The following is a 20,998-nucleotide window of genomic DNA, read 5'->3' on the forward strand; positions in this document are numbered from 1 at the left end:
TTTCTGGAGGTCGGTAGGCTCAGTGTGAGAAGGCCTGCTTTGTGTCGTGTTCCCCTTTGGCTATATGTGGGTAGCCTACAGACTGCTTAGAATGTTCTTTTTACCTGCTTTAATAATAGCTGAAGGAAATGTTGCATTTCGGCTCAGTGTCGAGACCTTGAACTCCACGCACCCTGGCCGGGGATCCCTTTTTCCCCAAAGGCGCTTTTCTGACTGGCCCTCTGGCTCCCACCACACTGGGCTCGTGGGGAGGTGGCTCCCCGCCGGGCCGCTGTGGCGGGCCGGCGGCCCTCGGCCCCGGCTGTTTTCGGCTTCTTTCTGCGCCTTCGCCTTCCTCTCCGGCCCGGTGCGGCGGGGCCGGGGCCGGGGCCGGGGCCGGGGCCGGGGCCGCGGCCGCCTTTTGTTCGGCTCGGCCCTGGCCGGGGGCGCCCGCGGCAGACCCGCGTGCCCCGGGCAGGCTGCGGCAGGGGAGCCCCGCGCGCCCCGCGGGGGGACGCCGCGGCGGGCCGGGGGGCTCCGGGGCCCCGGGGCCAGGCCCGGGCCGCCGCCTGCGCCGCGAGCGGGGAGGCGGCGGCGGCGGGCGGGGCGGGGGGCGGGGCCGGCGGCCTGGGCGCCCCCTCCTCCCCGCCCCGGCCCGCCCGCCCCGGCTCGCTCCCCCGTAGACGAGCGGCGGCGGCGGAGGACCTGGGTCCGGATAAACAAGCAGGCGGCGGCTCCGGGGGAACATGGCGGCCGCCGGCCCGGCCCCGGGCCCGGCCGCGAAGGTCAGCGCCCGCGGCAGCCGCCACCCGACGGCCTGAGCCGCCGCCGCCCGCCCGGTAAGCGCGCCCTCCCGGGGCGGGGCGGGGCCGCCTAGGGGGGGAGGTTTTGTTTGGGGCCGCGGGCGGGGAGGGGGCGTCCCGGGGCTCCCCACCCCCCGGCACACGCGCACACGCGCGCACGGACACACGCGCGCGCGCACGCGCACGCACACACATGCACACACGCGCGCACCTCCCGCCCGTGAACTGGGGCGGCGAGTCCCGGAGTGAGAGGCGGGGGAGGGGCGGCGGGGCGGCCGCAGCCCGCGAGGGGCGGAGGCGCGGGCGCAGCGTCGGCCGCGGAGCCGCAGCAGCCGGGAGCCCGGGGCCGCGGGAGGTGAGGCGGCGCGGCGCGCGGGGCGGGAAGGTGAGGCAAGGTTAGCGGGCAGGCGGCGGGCGGGCGCCGGGGGGAGCGGGGCGGGCGGGCCGGGGCCCCCCGGGCGGCGGCGGATGCCCGCGCCCCGCACCTAACTTTCCGGGCGGGCGGGCCGGGGGCGCGGCGGCGGCCGCCGGGGCAGGTTCCGGGTTGGCTCGCCAGCGCCCCTGTGCCCGGCCCGGCTGCCCTCCCTCCTGCCCGCCCCTGGAGCGGCGCCCCGGGGCCCGGCGGCCGGCGGGGAGGGCCCGGCGCCCCGCTGCCCGCCCCGCGCGGGGGGCTCGGCCGTGCCCCGGGGGGTCGGCCCGCGCCCCCGCCCCCGGCGCCCCCGCCCCCGGCCGGCCCTCCGCTCCCCCTCCCCGGGCCCCGCGGGCGCCGCTCCGCGGCCGGGGGCGGGGCCGGCCCCGGGCTGGAGGCCCCGCCCTCCTCCCCGCCCCCCCCCGGCTTCCGGGGCCTGTGGGATGCGGGGAGCGGAGCGGAGCGGCCGCCGCCTCCCCCCGCGCGCAGCCCCGGCCCCGGGGACACGCCGCCGCCGCCGCCGCCGCCGCCGCCGGCCCGGACTCTGAGACCTCGCGGACGCGGCGACGGACGAGCCAGCCCGCCTTCCCCCCGCCTTCCCCCTCCCTCCTCCCTCCAGCTCCATCCCACTCCTCCCCCCCTCGCCGCCTTCCCCTCCCATCGACCCGGATCGCGCTGCGTCTGAGTGACGGGGCCGCGGGCCACTGGGCGGAGGGGAGTCTGACCGACCGGGCCCGGTGAGCCAATGGTGGGGTGGGAGGGGGAGGGCGGGGCTTGTCCCGAGCCAGTGAAAGAGGAGGTGCCTCGGGGCGGGGAGCCATGGAGACGCCAGCTCGAGCCTCCTAGCTGCTCGGGGTGCCCGGGACTCTGCCCCGGCGCTTGTGTCCCGAGCCTGCGGCCCCGGAGCCCCCCGTCTGTCTGGGGAAGCGCCGCCCCGTGCCGGGTGCCCAGTGCGCCGCTGCCCCCGGTCGTGGCACGCCTGACGTCGGGCCCTTCGGCGGCGGCCTGTTTGAGGGATGCTCCAGGCAGCACGGGCTCCGGGACCCCCTATGCGGCGATGAGGATTCCTCAAGGGGTTCGGTCCATCGCCTCTGCCGTCTAGTTTCCTAGCCGTGCCTTCGTGTGATCATGGAAACTTGATCTGTAATCTGTAAGGGAATCTTGATAGTTAAAAAAAAAAAGCATTAATTAGTCTTGGGGTCAAAATTATTTGAGAAATGCAAAGTGACGATTATTAATAGTTTTTCCTGAATCTTTGCTCCTTCCATGTTTAAACAGGCTGTCAGTTTACAAAATTTTCCCGAACGTTGGGTGTGGGGATGAAGCAGGAAAAAAAAAATAGAATGTTGTGGCTTATGGTATGCATTTTATTTGACTTCTTGGGTAAACAAAATGTAGTTAGGAACCAAAGCATCAGTGTGAAACATAAAGCGTTGGTATTTAAGGAGCAAAACTGGTCAAAGAATATTCGTGTGTAGGGGGGAGTTTTTGTGTAAAATGTAGTTTGCCAAATTACTCCCACACGAAAGATTCTTAAAAATAAATCATTTAAAATAGCTTTCTCCTTAAACACTGTTAAAATGTAGATCGAGTGGGTGCTTTCCTAACTTAAACAGGGTGAGAAAATCTTGCATGATGAGATTGTTGCATAAATGACTTAGTGACTTTTTAAGGGAGGGAAAGAATAGTGGGTTGTCTTCTCTCTACAGGTTATCCTACAGGAATAAGTTTTGTTTTGTTTTGTTCTTAAATATAGCAGCTGCTGCAATGCTTGGTCTCTTGTGCTCTTGTTCTTTGTTGGTGAGCTTAGTGGCACATTGATTGAAGCTGTGTTCTTATTCCCAACTAGAGTTTGTGAAGACTTTTTAATACAAATTTCGGGAGTTCAGAGAGTGAAAAGAATTAGATCAAGAATGAATCCTTTCAGTTTGTGATTGTTACTTTACATTTAATTGAAGAAGAAATTTTTAAAAGTTTTGTTTTCATGAACTTTTATTTATCAGAATTTGCTACCTCTTCCCCAAACTTTCAATTTTCATGAAGAACTGAAGCAAAACTACTGCTAAAAATAAGGAAAAATGCTTGTTAAATTCAATTAATGTCTCCATTTTATTAGTCCAGCTCCAAATGCAGATTAAATAATAGTGCAATATTTAAGATTAGATGTATTTAGTTACAGTTAATTACCTTACGTTTTATTTATATAATAGTTTATTTTCTCTCCCTGGTTAATACTTTTACAAGTTTCCAACTGCTTAAATGGTAGAACAATCTAAATTGGTATTTCAAATTTATCAACAATCTCCCTTATCCTTGGAATGGTTAATTTAGTTATAGATGGTCACAGACGAGTGACCTCTCTCTCTTTTTTTTTTTTTGGTATGCTTAAGAGTAACTAACAATTCTTGATTGATTCTTTATGACAATCCTTGAAAATGTTCTCATATTCCTGGTGGCAGATAGTGGTAAGTCCCTTAATGCCTAGTGAGGGGGGTGGGGGGGTGGGAGGAGGAGCTCTTGAACATATGGAGACATCCAGAAAAGATGTGCTTCGTCAGCTGTGATTCCATTGTGTGCTCCCAGGCAGGATCTGAACCTTTTTTTTCTCCAGGGAGTTTGAGTCCCTAACAGGAGTTCTTTGACTTAAGATGTCAAGATACTGAAGCAGTGGATAGGAGATAACTCACAAATTGTGTGTTTATTATTTTTCTGAATGCTTTGAGTGTTTCACCTTTTTGCTCTGGAAATACTACTTTTGCAGTGCAATGGATAACATGTGAAATATAAACATAAATTGTCAAATGTGCCATGGATAAAATTTGTTAGTTTCAATTAATAGTAAACTTTTCTTAGTAAACATTTGAGGAGCTTCAGGGATATTTTTATACACACCCCCATATTTATGGATTTAATAGCTTAAGTTATTTTTGGTCATATCAGCTTGAAATGTGAAATCATTTGACAGCTTGAATTTTTAAAAATTATTGGTGTATATGAGATTGAATGACTTGAGCATTCCTTAGTTATAGGACTTGTTTTTTTTAAAGGCTTGTTTAAAGCAATTTTTTTTGCTGAGAATTTGCTAAAATATTAAGAATAGTCTTAATGAAGTTGTCCCCTTTTTTGATATTTACAACTTTATTGTGAGAAGGTAGAAATTTTAAACACCAGATGTTGAGAGCTGTGATTAATTAGCATTTGAACAATGACTACTTTTTTTTCCTTTCAGTGTTAGGTTTGTTAGGTGAATTTTTAGTTTTGTATGTCAGTTTATATCCTTGTATGCTTTATTAATTTAGCAGATTTTGGATATGATTTTAGCATTGGAAATAACTCAGTTAGATGGTGTTGACTTTTAATGTAAAAATGCTCACACGTAACATTTGAAAACATGAATCTAAAAATATACTAAGATTATAACTAGTATCTTTTCCCCTAGTGGTGTAATGATAAGACTATATTTACATGTCATTTATGGAAGCCATTTCAGGAAAAGCAGGACAAAATCCTCCTTGTTTTTAGGCCTTCTAATGTGATCTCAAACTGATTTGACTGCTTTACTCCCTTACCTTCCCTAAATGATAGAAAATTTCCTTCCCCTTCAAAGTTTCCTAAAGAACAACAAAAATGGACTTTTGATGGTTTGTTTTTAAAGGCCTCTCTCTAAAAGGAAGGGCTTTTTTAAATTTTTTGCTAGGTATAATAACGTCTTATTTATTACATTACTTTTGAATGCCTACTAAAGGAAATCAATCTGTGAAGACTTCTTATATATTTTTTTAAATTATGAATTCTGTAATTTAGAAAATGTAAAGATAGGGAGTGTTTTAAAAGTTCTAGGCCTAATTTCTGATTGGGAGTAGAATTTAGCTCTCTCTTTAACTATCTAGTGTTATCATACATTATCTTGCCAGTTGCTGTAACACTGACAGAACTGGTTGTGAGTACTATCATCTGATAGTAATATTCTCCATTGAAATTAGGTTATACTTTGTACCATTAGGCTAAAGATTGCATGTTTTTGTTGGTAAATGACAAAAATTTTGAATTCTGATTAATTTATTTTAATTAAATCATTGATATTCCCAGGGAAGTTATAGGATTGGCAATGCCTGCAGGGAGGCAGAGAAACGAATGGGTACAAATAACTGTAGTGTTAAATTCTCTTTTACATAATATTGAAATACAAGGGACAAGAAAATGAATTTTAAGGAAAAATAAACCAATCCAAAGTTCAAAGCCAGCATTAACTGCTAATTTTTATAGCTTCAGGGGAGAAAAAAAAATGGTGTTTCTGAATTGAGACAGAATTTTGCAGAAAATTCAAGCAAAAAAAGTTTTTTATTCTTTAGGTTATAGGACTTGTCTAGAATGCCATTTCCAACAAATCTTTGAATTTTTTCTTCATCCTTAAACCTGACTTGAAGTGCCAGCTACAACCTTGAGCTTTGTACTTCTTCAGTGGCCAGTCTTCTCTACAGATCTTGTACTCGGAAAACAGTTTTACCACTTGCTTATGGACTTATTATATAATGTTGTATATTTGTCATTTATTGATATAAGCTCTATTAAAGCAGAAATTAAGTTATTGAAACTTTGTGCCTTCCATAGGCCCTTGCTCTTAATTTTGCTATGCATACAATCAGTGCTTACTAAATGATTGAATGTCTGAGACGGTAACTGCACAAGAAAGGCAAACAGTCCATTGGGCTTTATAAGCCAGTTATCTACAAAGAGGAAACTTTGGCTTGATTCCAAGGGGTATATGAACAACTAATTGGAGGGTATGAAGTTGGGTGGAATCTCCCCTTTGATAGTCCACCATAGAGTTTATTTATAACACAAGCACACATACCCAGAACTTTGTGCTTTCCATCTTGCTTCTCTGTACAGTTATAAACTGATCTTGACTTGGGAACCCAAGTTTATACAGATAGCCTTGGGAAAATACTTTCCTTTCTGTTTTTCTCCTCCTGCCTCCTTTCGAGTGTCCTTCCCCTCCCACCCTAATATTCTTATCATAGTTTTTTTTTAATGATAGTGGTAATGATGTTCACTTGTTCAGTTACTTCGGTCATTCTCTTGAAAGCCTATTTGGGGTTTACTTGGTAAAGATACTGGTGTGGTTACCATTTTCTTGTCCAGTGCATTTTACAGATAAGTAACTGAGGAAAACAGACTTGTCCAGGATCACCCAGCTAGGCAGTAAATGGTCTGAGGCTAAATTTGAACTCGGATCATCCTGACTTCAGGCACCTCAGTGCCCCAAATAATAGGGATCCATTATCAAAAACAGAAAAGATTTGGAGACAACTGATGAAGAAAATGAGAAAAATCAAGGAAACAAGTACCAATTTATTACCTCACTTTATGTTTCATAGTTCTGGTCTTTGGGAAGTCTTTTTGTCCATTTGTTTTCTTCTTGAATAGGTAATTCTATCTCAATTTTGTTACTTTGTTTTACTTTTGCTCTTTGTGCCCTAAAGCTATATCCTGATTATGCAGAGCCTACTATGACTAGCTTGCTTCTGACCCCCTAACAATTCTTGGCCCTGGTCATCTTCCTGTCATACTGCTCTGACCCATTCACAGATTCTTCTTCAAATATTAAGTATTCCCTGCCTTGGTCTTAAAAAAAGGTCATGTCACTATTATGGCTCTTAACTCATCGTTCCTGACTTTCCTTATCAAAACTTCTCTTCTCTGATCATCACTCCCGATATGATTTTTCTCCCTCTATTAGAATGTAAGCTTGCAAAGCATGGCTGTCCAACCTTTTAGTTCATCTGGGCTGGATTGCCCAACAAAAATTTGTCAGGGGCCACATATAAAATTTAACATTTATTTATGACTACAATGTAACCCTTATTACCAATGAGTATAGTAATAAAACATTTACTTTTTAAACAAAAAAATAAGAACGTGTCATTTTTAAGATGAGCACTGAGCCTGCACTGAGCCAGTGCATTTGATAGAGATACTTATCTGAAATTTTTGTTCTAGTTTTACTTTATGTATGCTTCATACGGGGAAAAAAGTTGCTCACAAATATAAATGTATAGTCTCCAAAAGAGATGTCATGAACAGGGCATATTCTTGAAATCCTGGATATTTTTCTTTAGATAGATACAACATATAAAATTTCAGTAACAACCTTCGAATAAATTTTCCTTTATGTTGAGTATCTGTTTGCAACTCTATACATTCTGTTTGCAAGTTTGCAGGCAACTGTTGATGTTTTCTAATGAAATCTATTCTCAAAGTCCTGTGACAAAATAGCAGTTAGTGCTGTGTGCAATAAAGTTATCTGTTGCAGTTATAAAGAGTCATATTAACATTTAAAAATAAAGATCGTAATTCCTTTCTGCATATCTGGTATAAAAAAAAAATTCCAGTAGTGAGTACAATGTTAGTTACCTGAAAAAGTTGAGCCATGTAATTTAGGGTTAAGCTAGTCTGTGATGTTGCAACATTGGCATTCTTGGGTGACAAGAATGGGCTCTTGGTTGGATACACCTGTTCTGGAGTGTGGGGGACTGACTCTTGTGTATTTTATCCTCTGAGATAGCTAATTCCCAGAATTTACTAATTTAGTATTTAAACATTAATTCTTAGTTGCTTTCTGACAATTTTATAGAAAAAAATACTGATTTTTTTTGCTTTCTTCATTTGGAAGAATGAATGAAAAATGATTCTTCAGAATTTTGAAAAAAAACTGTATGGCATACACCATACTAAAGGGTCAAGATAAAAAAAAAATAGAAAAAATGAGATCGTGCCTGCTCTCGAGGAACTCATAGTCTTGGGAGAAATAAAACATAAGAGGTCAACTCCAGTACAAATGGAAAGGCACAGAGCAAGTTAGAACATAATGATAGATGGTAAAGCTCAGTGCTCTTATCTTCACAGTGGTGAACATTGTTTTTCTTCCTTATAGGTTATCAGGCAAGTCAGAAAATGAGGGAGAATGACAAGGGCCAAGGCTGATTTCCTTGGTTCTAAATTTTGTTTTCCAATGAAAGCACAATCTATTGAAGCTATTTTAATTGTGTAATTAAAAAAAGTTTTGATTTGAGTATGTTTTTCTTCAAAATTACATTGCTTATTTTTTCCCCACAGCATCTTAGAATCACACCTATAGCTGAACAGAAATTTCCTTTAAAACTTAATTAAATGTATGCTTTTTGATGCTTTTATATATAAAATATTCTCCTGGGACTTTATTCTGGCATGCCGTGATCAAATTGTCTTTTTTGGATGTCCCTTTCCCAGATCCTGTTGCTTTATGAGACTATCCCATGAGTCAGACTCTCTAATGGACTCCCTGTAACTTTTGATATTGATTGATCCCACCAAAGTAGGTGTAAATAAGACTTCCATCATCATGATTCTCCCATAGAACTTTCTTGGTTTTTGGTCTTGAGCAGTGCTTAGTACTATTAAAATAGTAGTGGTGCCTCCCCTTAATAGGAGTTTTCTAATAATAAAATAATAATTTTTCAGGGTCTTATGAACAGAGCTAAGGGAGGGGGAAAAGTCATGAATTTGACTAATGAAGAATTACAGACAACTAAGAGATTGTTGAATTTTGCAATTCCCTCAGGAAAGAGAGAACAAAGCAAGTACAGGAAGAATTAAATAAGGTCCTTAGTCTACTTGTACAGTTCCTAAAACTGATGAATAGATACAGACTCTTACTGCTCTGCAAATGGATGATTACATTTAGTTGGCAGCATTGTCTCCTAGAGAGTTTTTATCTCCAGGCAGAAAACACATACAGATTCATCTGAAAAACAGATAATAGGCTATGCCCTTAAATCTTTAAGGATCCAGTAACAATTGGGGGAGTTCCTCCTTGCACTTTTGATGCTGAAAAGTTAACATCGAAACTATAGTGCAGTGTATTAATTTGGTCTTTTGCAGTGAATTTATGGTAAGGCAGTAGGTGATTTAAAAATTATTATGGGGGTGGCTAGGTGGCGCAGTGGATAAAGCACATCCGGGCTCAGACACTAAATAATTACCTAGCTGTGTGGCCTTGGGCCACTTAACCCCATTTGCCTTGCAAAAAAAAAAAAAAAACCCAAAATAACCAAAAAGCAAAAAAATTATTATAGATATAACATTTTGGTTTTCTTTTGGCAGCATAGTTAGTTGTAGAAGTAGGGCAGATAGGTGGCGTAGTGGATAGAGCACTGCTTTGGAGTCAGGAGGACCAGAATTCAGATCTGGCCTTGAGACACTTGACTCTTATTAGCTTTGTGACCTTGGGCAAGTCATTTAACCCTGATTGCCTTGCATCCAGGACCATCTCCAGTCGTCCTGATTCGTGTCTGCCCACTGAACCCAGATGATTCTGGAGGAGAAAGCAAGACTGGTGACTTGGCACAGCCTCCCCCTTACTCAACCAATTCATGTGCTTGTCATGGCATCCCCTCCCTGATGTTGTGATCTTTGAAAATGAAGGACAGGGGTGGCTAGGTGGCACAGTGAATAGAGCACCGGCCTTGGAGTCAGGAGTACCTGGGTTCAAATCTGACCTCAGACACTTAATAATTGCCTAGCCGTGTTGCCTTGGGCAAGTCACTTAACCCCATTGCTTTGAAAAATCTAAAATAAAAAAGAAAATGAAGGACAAACATTAAGTTAGAGAAGTAGGTAGTAAAGATTACTCTTAGGGGCAGCTAGGTGGCGTAGTGGATAGAGCACTGCTTTGGAGTCAGGAAGACCAGAATTCAGATCTGGCCTTGAGACATTTGACTCTTACTAGCTCTGTGGCCTTGGGCAAGCCACTTAACCCTGTTTGCCTTGAAAAAACCTAAAAAAAAAGATTACTATTAATAATTGCTTTGCAATTTTGGGGGGCAAATGTATCTTGGTGAAGAATAGATGACTTGGTATTGAGACAAATGGTATAATCTTAAAAACAAGAAAAAAGTTATTTGTTCTTTTCAAGACTGACAAAGATCCAACCATTGGGTATCTTATGAAACTTGGTACCTGATAAGCTTTTATTTGACCAATCACTTTCCATTAAATAAGCCTTTAGGTTGAAAACTTAAGCCTAACATAGGTATAATCTATTAGATACCCGATTATTGTTGGTTGCTAGAGAATTATGTCCCAACAGACATTGGCATTGGTGTTCATTACTAAAATGCTTCATGCTCCTCTTCTACTTGAAGAAATGCTTACAAACTGCATAGTTGTTCCTAGACAAAGCTATCTGGAAAAAGACCAGTAGTTTCAAATAACAGGAACAATACATGTAGATAAAACAGAAAGTTAGCAATATGGAAATAGTTTTAGACTGGTGAATATTATGACAAAATCTAAATTGCTAACACTTTAGGAATCCCTATCTCTATAGAGTTTTAAGTAATGTGTTTTCCTTTCTGGAATTTTGAACATCAGATCATAGAATACCTTAGAGCTGGAAGGGAACCTACAGGTCCTCTAGGCCAATACTCCTCCCTCCTCATTATACAGAAATGAGGGAACTGAGGTCTACATAGTGTTAGTGTTACTATTTTAAAATATCTCAATGTTAACATTATTTAATAAGAAAAATTTTCTTTAACATTTAAGAAACTGTGTTTTTAAAGTTCATTTTGTTATGTCTAGGGTCCCAAATATTTCCTAGAACTACAAAACTTTCCTTACTCAATAGGAAGAACAAGATTACCTCAGTCGACATTTGTTTTTTTATATTATACTTTAATTCAGTATTTATCTTAGTTTTATGCCTGGATCATCACTACATGTGTGGATAAATGTATGGTAATGGGTTTAGTTCAGTAATCTAACTTCTTAGATGGAAATTGAACTCTAGAAAGGTTGAGTTGCCCAGGGTCATACAGTCAGTAATAAACTGAGCAGAAAATTGAACTCTGGTGTCTAGCACTCTTTCTCATTGTACCCAATCCTGACTTCTGAAGATACCTTCATTATTCATGGATTTGGAGTGAGTAGACCTGGATTAAGTCTTGACTTTGCTACTTTGCTGTGTGGACAAAGCACTTGATATCTGAGCCTCAATTTTCTCATTTGTAAAAATGGGGACAGTTGTACTTTTCACATTATAAAGTTGATTTAGACTAAAAGGAGATAATATATTTATAAAGGACTTTCAAAAACTTTTAAGCCATCATCATCATTAGCAAGGTTAATATTAGAAAAAAATCAGACTTTGCCCTTTTCTGGTACCAAAGAAAGGTTTATCCTTATCTAAAATATTATGCATTTCTTGTGATCTCACATCAAAAAATTCTTCAAGGAACAAAATATAATCAATAAAAATTTAAAGGAACAGGGAACCCTCATATGAACTTAGAAGGTTCAGGAAAATTAATGGCTAATGGATTGACAGAGGATTAGGTTAGGAATAGAAACAGAATATTGCAGGGGAACATCATTTGAAGCTTCATTTAAGAGAAACAACTATGCCCTTCCATAATATTTCTTGATGCAGACTGCTAAATGGAGAGTGGCCAGTTCCATAAATAGGGTTCTGATTTGTGTCTGCAACAGTTCGCTAAAGATTATATTATTATCGTGTTGTCTCATGAGGTTATAGTGTGTGTGTGTATATATATATATATACACATATATATATATATATTTTAAAGCCAGTAGGCAAACAAAGAAAAGGATAGAACATAGTGGAATGAGTCTGGGATTTGAACTCTTGAGGAGCTAGGTTTTTTCGTTTAGTAACAGCAATAATAACATCACTTTAAGGTTTGCCAATTACTTATACAACATATTTAATCTTCTTAACAACTCTGAGTAAAGTATTATAAGTATTAATTGCATTTTACAATTGAGGAAATTAAGGCTTAGGGGTTAAATGGTCTAAACAGCTAATAAAGTTATTTGAGTCCACGTATTCCTGACTTTAAACCATCATTCCATCCGTTTGTTACCTACTAGCTTGGTGACTCTGGGCAGATTAATTAAACTATTAGCATCAGTGTTCTTACCTGAGAAATGAGATAAATTAGGTTAATTCTGAGGTTCCTTCTAGCTCTGTATCTGTTCAGGTGAAATGGTGAGAACCTGGCAAATGAGATGACCTGGCCAACTTATTAAAAGTTGCAATGTCAGAGTACATAGTAGGTGAATACTCTTAAATGTTAGGTGGGGAGTTGACTTTATTGAGAACTTGGGGTGGAAGTGTGAGAGTGGGTGTGATCTAAAGGTGGAGCAATTATGAGTTGCATGGGAGGGTGTAGTGGGCAGGGCGCCAGACCTACTTGTCATTTCCTCTTGCCTTCTTCCTTCTCTGAGTCTTTGCCTGAGATGCTACTCAAATCCTTTCTTTCCTTTAAGGTGGGCAGCTAGGTGGTACAATAGAGAGTGCACTGGCCTCTTAGGGTCAGGAGGACAGGAGTTTGAATGTGGCCTCCGACACTTGACTGTTACTAGCTGTATGACCTTGGATAAGTCACTTAACCCAGACTGTCTCACATCCAGGATCATCTCCAGTTGTCCTGATTGATATCTGGCCACTGGACCCAGATGGCTCTGGAGAAGAAGGTGAGGCTGGTGACTTAGCACAACTCCCTTCACTCATGTCCAGTTCATTTGCTTGTCATGTCATCATCTTCCTGATGTCATGGTCATCTTTGAAAATGAAGGGCAAACATTATTATTATTATTATTATTGTTGTTGTTGTTATTAGGCACAATTTAAATGTCATTTCTTTTATAAATCCTGTCTTGATCTTATTCCTCCATTTTCTCTCCCCCCTCCATTTCCCCTTAGTAGGGATGGCCCCATGGGGCTAATCCTGGAGAGGTGGTGGTGGTGGTAGTGGTAACAACTTTTCTTACATTGTTTTGGGGAGGAGGGCAAGAGGGGGAAGGATCAATTCCCAGGATAACGTTATAAAGGGTATACCCTTTTGGTGACTCTTCTGCTTAATTTTAAATGACCATACTCTGAGGGCTTCCCTTGGTATCATTTCCCATTTGTTCCTTTCCAAGGCCAGTACCTCTCTCTATATATGTCCTTGAACCCATTTCCTTCCTGCTTCTCCAGTGTATTTCTCCCTCAATCTCTACAATGATCTTTTGCATCTTTCTGTTTAATACCTTCAAAATATCAATCTCCCTCAATCTTAAAAAACCCTTCACTAGACCCTACTTTCCTAACTCTTTTTTCAGCCAGACTACTTTAAAAAAATACATTAAATGGCTTGTCTCTTTATTCTTGAAATCTTTGCAATTTGACTTTCCTCCTTTACTAAATTGAAGCTGCTCTCTGCACAGTTATCAGTGATCATTTAATTGCTAAATATGCTGGTCTTTCCTCAGTTGTCTACTTGACTATCTGAGGTATTTTTAATTTGTCATTGCATTTGGTTCTGTTGACCATCCTCTCTTGGATTTTCATGACACTTTTCTTGTGGTTGTCCTATCTGTATTTCAAAATCCCCTTTGCTGGCTCATTCAATGGTATCATCATTTTTGCTCTGCTTGATTGTGGGTTTCCCCAAGACTTTTGGTGTTATCTCAGTCTTTTGACTCTCACTTTTCTCTTCCCTCCTCCTGTTTTCCATGGCAGTGTTTTCTCCTGCTTGATCTACTTATCTAAGTCTTCCATCTCCTTTTTTGGGGGATCGTCTAGATCAGTCCTCTCCTACCCTCCTTTAATTGTGCATTTTCCCAAGTCCCTTTCTTGGCATTCTTTCTCTCCCTCTCTTCTTTATGTATCCCCCCCCCTTTTCCCCCCTCCCTACTCATTAACTCCTATACAGATGACTCAGATTAAAAATAATACTAAAACTAGCTAACATTTATATATGTGGCAGGCACTATTGTAGTACTTTACACAATTACTGACTCATTTGAATCTCATAGCAACCCCTGAGGTGTAGTTACTTTCATTATCCCTATTTTACAGGTGAGAAAACTAAGGGAAGTAGAAGTTAAGTAGCTTGCCTAGGTTCACACAGCTAGTAAATGTCTGGGGTCAAATTTGAACTCACATCTTCCTTCCTGACTCCAGTCTCACTGAGTTCCTCCTCACCTAATTGCTCCATTTAACTGGATCTATAATCTAGCTCTATTTTCTCTTCTAAGCTTTAATAAAAGTGACTAACTTTCTTTAGACATTCCAAACCATTCTGAAGATAGTTCATATTAAATGTCTAAAACAACTCATTTATCTTTTTTTCATTCATCTTTCCCCTTAACTCTCCCACCCCCAACCTCCTTCCAATACCACCTCATCTAGATTTCCATATTTCTTTGAAGACATCATTTCCAGTTTCCAAAATTTGTAACTTTGATCTTATCACTGAATCAATATTCTCTATTACTCTATATCCAATTGCTTATCAAATCTTGCTTGAACGTCTTTTTGACTCCTCTCGTCACATAGGCATCACTCTAGTTTTGACTCTCATCTCTTTCAGGCACTTCTTAATTGGAGGTCTGCTTTTAAGTCTTTTTACTCCAAACAATCCTCCCTGCAGCTGCCATAGTATTTTTACTTAAGAATAGATATGACGGATATCATTACTTTACTTATAGAAACAAATTTGACTTCCAAAGCCTTTCTTGACTATCAGATTGCCTTCTGTTGGGGGGAGGTGGAAAAATTGCAAAATTCAAAACCTTGTTAAAAATGATTAGTGGAGGGGCGGCTAGGTGGCGTAGTGGATAAAGCACCGGCCCTGGAGTCAGGAGTACCTGGGTTCAAATCCGGCCTCAGACACTTAATAATTACCTAGCTGTGTGGCCTTGGGCAAGCCACTTAACCCCATTTGCCTTGCAAAAACCTAAAAAAAAAAATGATTAGTGGAAACTACTATTGTATATAATGAGAAAACAAATAAAATATTTACTAAAAAATTTTAAAAAATAAAAGCCTTTTTCATCCTGACTCAAGCCTGTCTTTCCTACTTTATGTACTCCCTTTCTTGCATTCTTTGGTCAGCTAAACTGACATTTATTCTGTACCACATATGTGCTCCATCTCCTTTATTTGTGTTTTTGTACCGATGTCCTCTGTGCTTAGATAAAATTCCTGGTTTCCCTCAGGATTCAGCTCAAGTACTACCTTCTGCATGAAGTCCTTCCTAATCCCCCTACACCTGCCTGATTATATGTGCCTTGCCTTTTTAATTACCTTGTATTTAGCATTTATCTTTTATATATTTATGTAATCATATTTTTTCCCCTCATAGAACTTAAAATTCTTGAGGCTAAAGAGTGTTTTCATTCTTTGTATCCCTAGTGCCTAGCATAGAGGAGGCATTGTATAAATGCTTACTGGCTGATTGAAATGTATTTAAAGGGTCTGCAATCTCTTAGTATGGAATTATTTAGGTACTTTCATTATTTATCTCCACTTAGATTTTGTAGATTAGACTATTGATTTGGCATTAATGAATGTAGGAATTTTTAACCTGTAGTCTGTGAGCTTATTTAAAAAAAATACCTTGGTAACTACTTTAATATAATTGGTTTCCTTTGAAATTTGTGTATTTTTTTATTTTTTATTTTTTTTATTTTTTGCAAGGCAGTGGGGTTAAATGGCTTGCCCAAGGCCACACGGATAGGTATTAGTAAGTGTCTGAGGCCGGATTTGAACCCAGGTACTACTGACTCCAGGGCCGGTGCTCTATCCACTGATCATTGTCACTTCCTTGATCAAGAATCTTCAGCGGATTCCAATAGCTTTTAGGTTTAAGGTCAAACTCCTAATCCTGCCTTTCCAGTCTCAATTCACATATCTGGCCTTATTATAGTCTACTTTTTAGTTTTTGCAAGGCAATGGGGTTAAGTGATTTGCTCAAGATCACACAGCTAGGTAATTATTAAGTGTCTGAAGCTTGATTTGAACTCAGGTCCTCCTGACTCCAGGGCCAGTGGCTCTATCCATTGTGCCACTTAGCTGCCCCTATAGTTTACTTTTTGAGTCAGTATGGCCTATTTTTTTGTTCTGAACCTGGCATTCCATCTCCCACCTTGGTGCTTTTCCTGTGCAAATACTGTTCCTTCCTCCCACTCTTTTTCCTCTTAGAATTCTTAACTTCTTTCAACATTCAGATCAATGATACCTTATACCAGAAGCTTTTCTTAGTTTCTCTAGGTCTCCCTTTCTTTAAATTATCTTTTATGTATCTATACACCTATTATCTCCTATAATAAAGTTAGTTTTTTTGAGGTCAGGGACTTTTTTTGTCTTTATTCCCATATTACAACTTGGTGCTTCACAAAGAGTAGGTAGGACCTTAAATAAATGTTTGGAACAATGTTACTTGGCTCTTACTTGGTTCTCTTATCTATTGAAATCCTACCTATGCTTCAAGGTTCTGCTTAAATCTTATTATTCATAATAACACTTAAAATGTACTGCCTAGAATTTCAGTTACTTGTATATATTTCTTATATTTTCCAATAGATTACAAAGTGCCCAAAAGTTCAGGATTGTTATATTATCTGCAATTTTATATAATTTACATTTCCTTTGACAGAGAAAGTTATACTTTATTGGCCAGATAAATGCCATTAAATGGAGAACTTTTTATATGGGGAAAACAGCACAGAAAAAGACTGTCGTGTTCAAAAAGTTTTTCTTTTACATTGGAGATGTAGAGGAAACTACCTTTTTGGGGTTTAAGCCTTCTGGGATCCCTCAAAGGAATCTTAGTTGTGAAAAGTAGATTGGGCAGATTAGAGTGAAGATTCACATGCAAAACAAACTTCATGTTAGAAAGCCGGATGGATATTGGGATCCATAGAGTTGGAACTAGCAGCCAGCAAGGTAGGTTGGCCCAACTTTCACCTGATATTATTAATTTTTGTAAAACATTTTTAATACTAGAAAATTGTCCTTCCTTAAGTAAACCAAGGCAAGATAAGGAACGTGATAAGACAGTAACACAAATTTTCAAGGTTTTTTTTGGCCATTGAAATATTTTGTCTTATTTCTGAGAATTGATGTGTGTGAGTGTGTGTACACATGTGCATATGTGCTTGCATTTGCATCAAATAATATCTAGTACTTCATTGTATACAATTGCTAAGCCTGGGGTCAGGAATACTCATCTTTATGAGTTCAGAGCTCACCTCAGATATGTAGGATCTATGGAATCCTGGGCAGGTTCCTTAACCGTGTTTGTCTCAGTTTCCTTATCTGTAAAATGAGTTGGAGAAGGAAATGGCAAACTACTCCAGTATCTTTGCTAAGAAAACCCAAATGGGGTCACAAAGAGCCAGACGCAACTGAAACAGCTGAACTACAACTACAACTTCATTGTATACTATGCTGGGCCCTGTACAAGAGAAAGCTGTAGCCATCCATGATCTTGACCCTTAGGAGTTCATAATCTCTGCTGTGTTAGAGATTATGTTTCATTAGAGAATCCAGGAATTGTGTCGTATTGTAAGACACTCCTAAACTTACCAATGTGAGAAAACAGTTATTTGAAACAAAATCCCATATAAGAAAGTCAATTTCAGTGACTTCTGCCAACCCCCAAATATGAAGGTTTTTTTAGCCTTTAGCTTTTGCTTTTTGCTAAAAATTGAGTGTACTTTGGGTTCAGCCCTATTAGGAACACCAGATTTTTCCCAGCAGCCTATTTTGACATTGTGGTGAAAGGAGCGATTAACAATCTCAGTTTATAGTGGAAAGAGGAGAAAAGGGCAAAGAAAAACCTTGGGGAAATATAGTAGGTTTGGAAAGGTAATAAAACAACACCATACCTGAAGAAATTGTACAAGGCTTGGCACTTTAAATGCTCCCTTTGAAGAGGCGATTAAAAAAAAAAAGAGAAAGAAAGCATCACTTGAAGGGCAGATATCTCAATGGGCAAATAATGAACACATATAGTAGAAATGTGGCAATAGCTACAAAAAAAATAGCACAGGCCAACCTCTAAATTACTATTTCTAAGAGTAACTCCTTTTTTGTTCAGTTGATTTATTTACAAAATGAGACCCGGTGTGTATAATAAGTGTTTTGTCACCAACCATGCTTTCTCATCTGTTCAGTGAGGCAGATGTAGTAAATGATTTCCAAGGTATGACTCTTAATATTATGTGATTGTCTAAATCATTCATTGGAAGTCCTCACTAGATTGGAAACCAGAGTGGATCTAGATCTAAAGAGTTTTCCAGTTATTAGGGGAGTGTGATATGTCTCTCTTACCCTTAGTTGATTTTAGATTCATTAATATGGCACCAGGATTATATGATATTCTTAATCCTTTAAAAAAAGAAATTGCTTTTATGTTTCATGAGTTTTATTGACTGGAGCATTGATTTCTAGGTTATTTTGACCAAGGACACTCTTGACATGTTACTAAATTGTTTATCCATTTCTATTTATATACCAGTTTTTCCAAAGGTATTAGGTAATTCTTTTTAAACCTGTACATTTGAAATATATGCCAGAATATTATTAATAATGATTATTACATAGTAGAGTTGTTGGTATTTTAAGAACGTTTTAATGTTAGCGTAGTTTCACAGAACTTTTGTAATTTGCAAAACTACTTTCCTCAAACAGACTGGGTAGTGAAAATTATTTTTATTTTATACTTTGAGGTTCTGAAAAGCTAATTGACTTCCTTAGAATCACAGAAGTAGGAAGTGGAAGAACCAAGATCTGAATTTAAAATATCCCTTTCTAGTGCTCTTAGTAATCCACTTCTAATATAAAATGGAACTATACTTTAAGAAAAATAAAATGCATTTTATTGATAGTTTGTGTTTTTTCCAGCTCCTACATTTCCTAGTGTATTCTTATCTCCTAGGCATTATCATAAAGGACCAAAAAAAAAAAATTTAAAGTCTGGAATTCAGTGTATTCTATGCCTATCATTCCCTGTCTCTTATAAGTACAATGAAGAGATGCTTTCTTATGTCTCTTCTTTGGATCTGACATTGGTCAATATCATTTAACACCTTTCTGTTTCAGTTGTTTTGTTCTTTCCATTTATTTCATTCTATAATGTAAAGGTGTCATATTTGTTCCTGGAATGTAGCCCGAACCTGATTAATCTAATTAGGATATGTTAAATAAAATAAAAATCTAGTAAAATGTAAATAATGTAAATTTGTGGTTTTCCAAATCACTATGTATTTCTGTTTGTGAATCTCTATTAAGGTATCTATTTCTACTTGAGTTTGAGACAATTCGTATAATGCTTATCTTTTTCCTACTGACCTCATTTCTTGTGACTCAGTAATAGTGTATTGTGTTCATGTTCAATTTAGTCCTGAATTAGTGTTGACGCTTGACGTCGTACTTAGCATGTAATAAGGGTTATATAAAATTATTACTATTATTATTTATTATTATTAATGTCAATAATGAATCCCTAAAATGGTGCATGATTAGAATTCTAACTATAGACATTTGGTCATAACTAATAACCATTTACAAAATAAAAATCTTGAACACATATAATTGATTTGAGAGTTCTTTATTTGCACCATTTAGGATGTAACTTTTCCTCAATATGTGTATCCTTCCCTCAAATAATTATCATTTTCTTCCTTTTTTTGCCATAAAATGTGATCAATTTTATTTGTATTGTGGAAGAACAAAACATTTAAAGGAACACTATTTATATAATATTACCTCTGCCTTTGAGTCAGACTTCAAAAATATCTTCAATTGATTTATTAGTCTGAACATTTTATTTGTTCAAGATTCTGTAGTTATAATGCCTAACATTTACATATTCTTCAAGTTTTGCGTAGTGGTCTATATATCTTACTGAATCCTCACACTAGACAGGTGATATAGATGCTCTTGTTATTCTCATTTTATTAATGAGGAAATTGGGGGGGCGTTACTTGGCCAGGATAACAATATTAAATATTTGAGGAAAGATTGTACCCTTCATGACCTTTCACAGGTGATACATGGATAGAGACCTCCAGTCCTGGAGTCAGGAAGACCCGAGTTAAAATCCAGACAGACACTATCTGTTACCCTAGAAAAGTCATTTAAGGGGTGGCTAGGTGTCATAGTGGATAAAGCACTGGCCTTGGAGTCAGGAGTACCTGGGTTCAAATCCGGTCTCAGACACTTAATAATTACCTAGCTGTGTGGCCTTGGGCAAGCCACTTAACCCTATTTGCCTTGAAAAACCCTAAAAAAAATATCACCTAGAATGTTTCTATAATAATATTGAATACTAGAGAGCCCCCTTGCCTATTAATATATTCAGTGGAGAAGTACTGTTAAGGAGATCCTCCAAAATTTATACAGAAACTTCAATATAGAGTTGTAGAGTGGGGAGGATTCTTGTACTCAAAGAAAGCAACAAGAAATAACTCATGAGTTTAAATCATCCTAAATAGCCTTTTTTACTTTGCAACTTAAGTTTAGACCTCTTCTTTTTTACAAAGATATATGATTGGGACAGAGGAACAGTGCAAAGGCAGAACAAAGTTATAGACCATCATGGAAAGCTGAGTCTGTGTGAAAAATGGAATTTGTTTTTTCAGGAGGAATTAGAGATCTGGAATTTTTGAATGCAGTTTAACAAAATCTTGTTAATAACTGTTGGTCGTAAGTAATGCAAATAATTATTTTATAGAATTAGTTTTTCATACTAAAAGTTTAGCTGTACTGAAAGCAGAACAAAAACATTTGAAACAAATTTTTAGGGTATGTAATATATATTTTGTATCTAAAATTTGGAAAACAAAGTATCTTAAAATGTAGAACAAGTTGATCAAAAAAGTATAGAATCATTTTGGAGAAAATATTTTAAGAATATAATATTGTATTTCAGAATGATTTTCCAGTGTTAAATTAATGGTATTCTTTTTT

At 39.9% G+C, this 20,998-nt stretch overlaps 1 protein-coding gene across 10 annotated transcripts in view; it reads left to right on the forward strand.

Annotated features, from left to right (window-relative positions):
* The window catches only part of NCOA2 (nuclear receptor coactivator 2), a 361,814-nt gene that overhangs the window by 43,308 nt on the left and 297,508 nt on the right, over positions 1–20,998 (forward strand). For 2 of the 10 annotated variants that reach the window (XM_074207065.1, XM_074207066.1), the window contains exon 1: positions 2,190–2,341. The exons of 1 other annotated variant lie outside the window; for it this stretch is intronic. The gene's annotated coding sequence lies outside the window, so the exon portion shown is untranslated. Of the gene's footprint in view, positions 1–746; positions 819–1,088; positions 1,168–1,859; positions 1,929–2,189; positions 2,342–20,998 lie in introns of those variants that run through there. 7 more of the 10 variants (XM_074207064.1, XM_074207057.1, XM_074207059.1 and 4 more) reach the window with 6 other exon arrangements.

The sequence above is a fragment of the Macrotis lagotis genome, chromosome X (genome assembly GCF_037893015.1).
Source record: "Macrotis lagotis isolate mMagLag1 chromosome X, bilby.v1.9.chrom.fasta, whole genome shotgun sequence".
NCBI classification, from domain to species: Eukaryota; Metazoa; Chordata; class Mammalia; order Peramelemorphia; family Peramelidae; genus Macrotis; species Macrotis lagotis.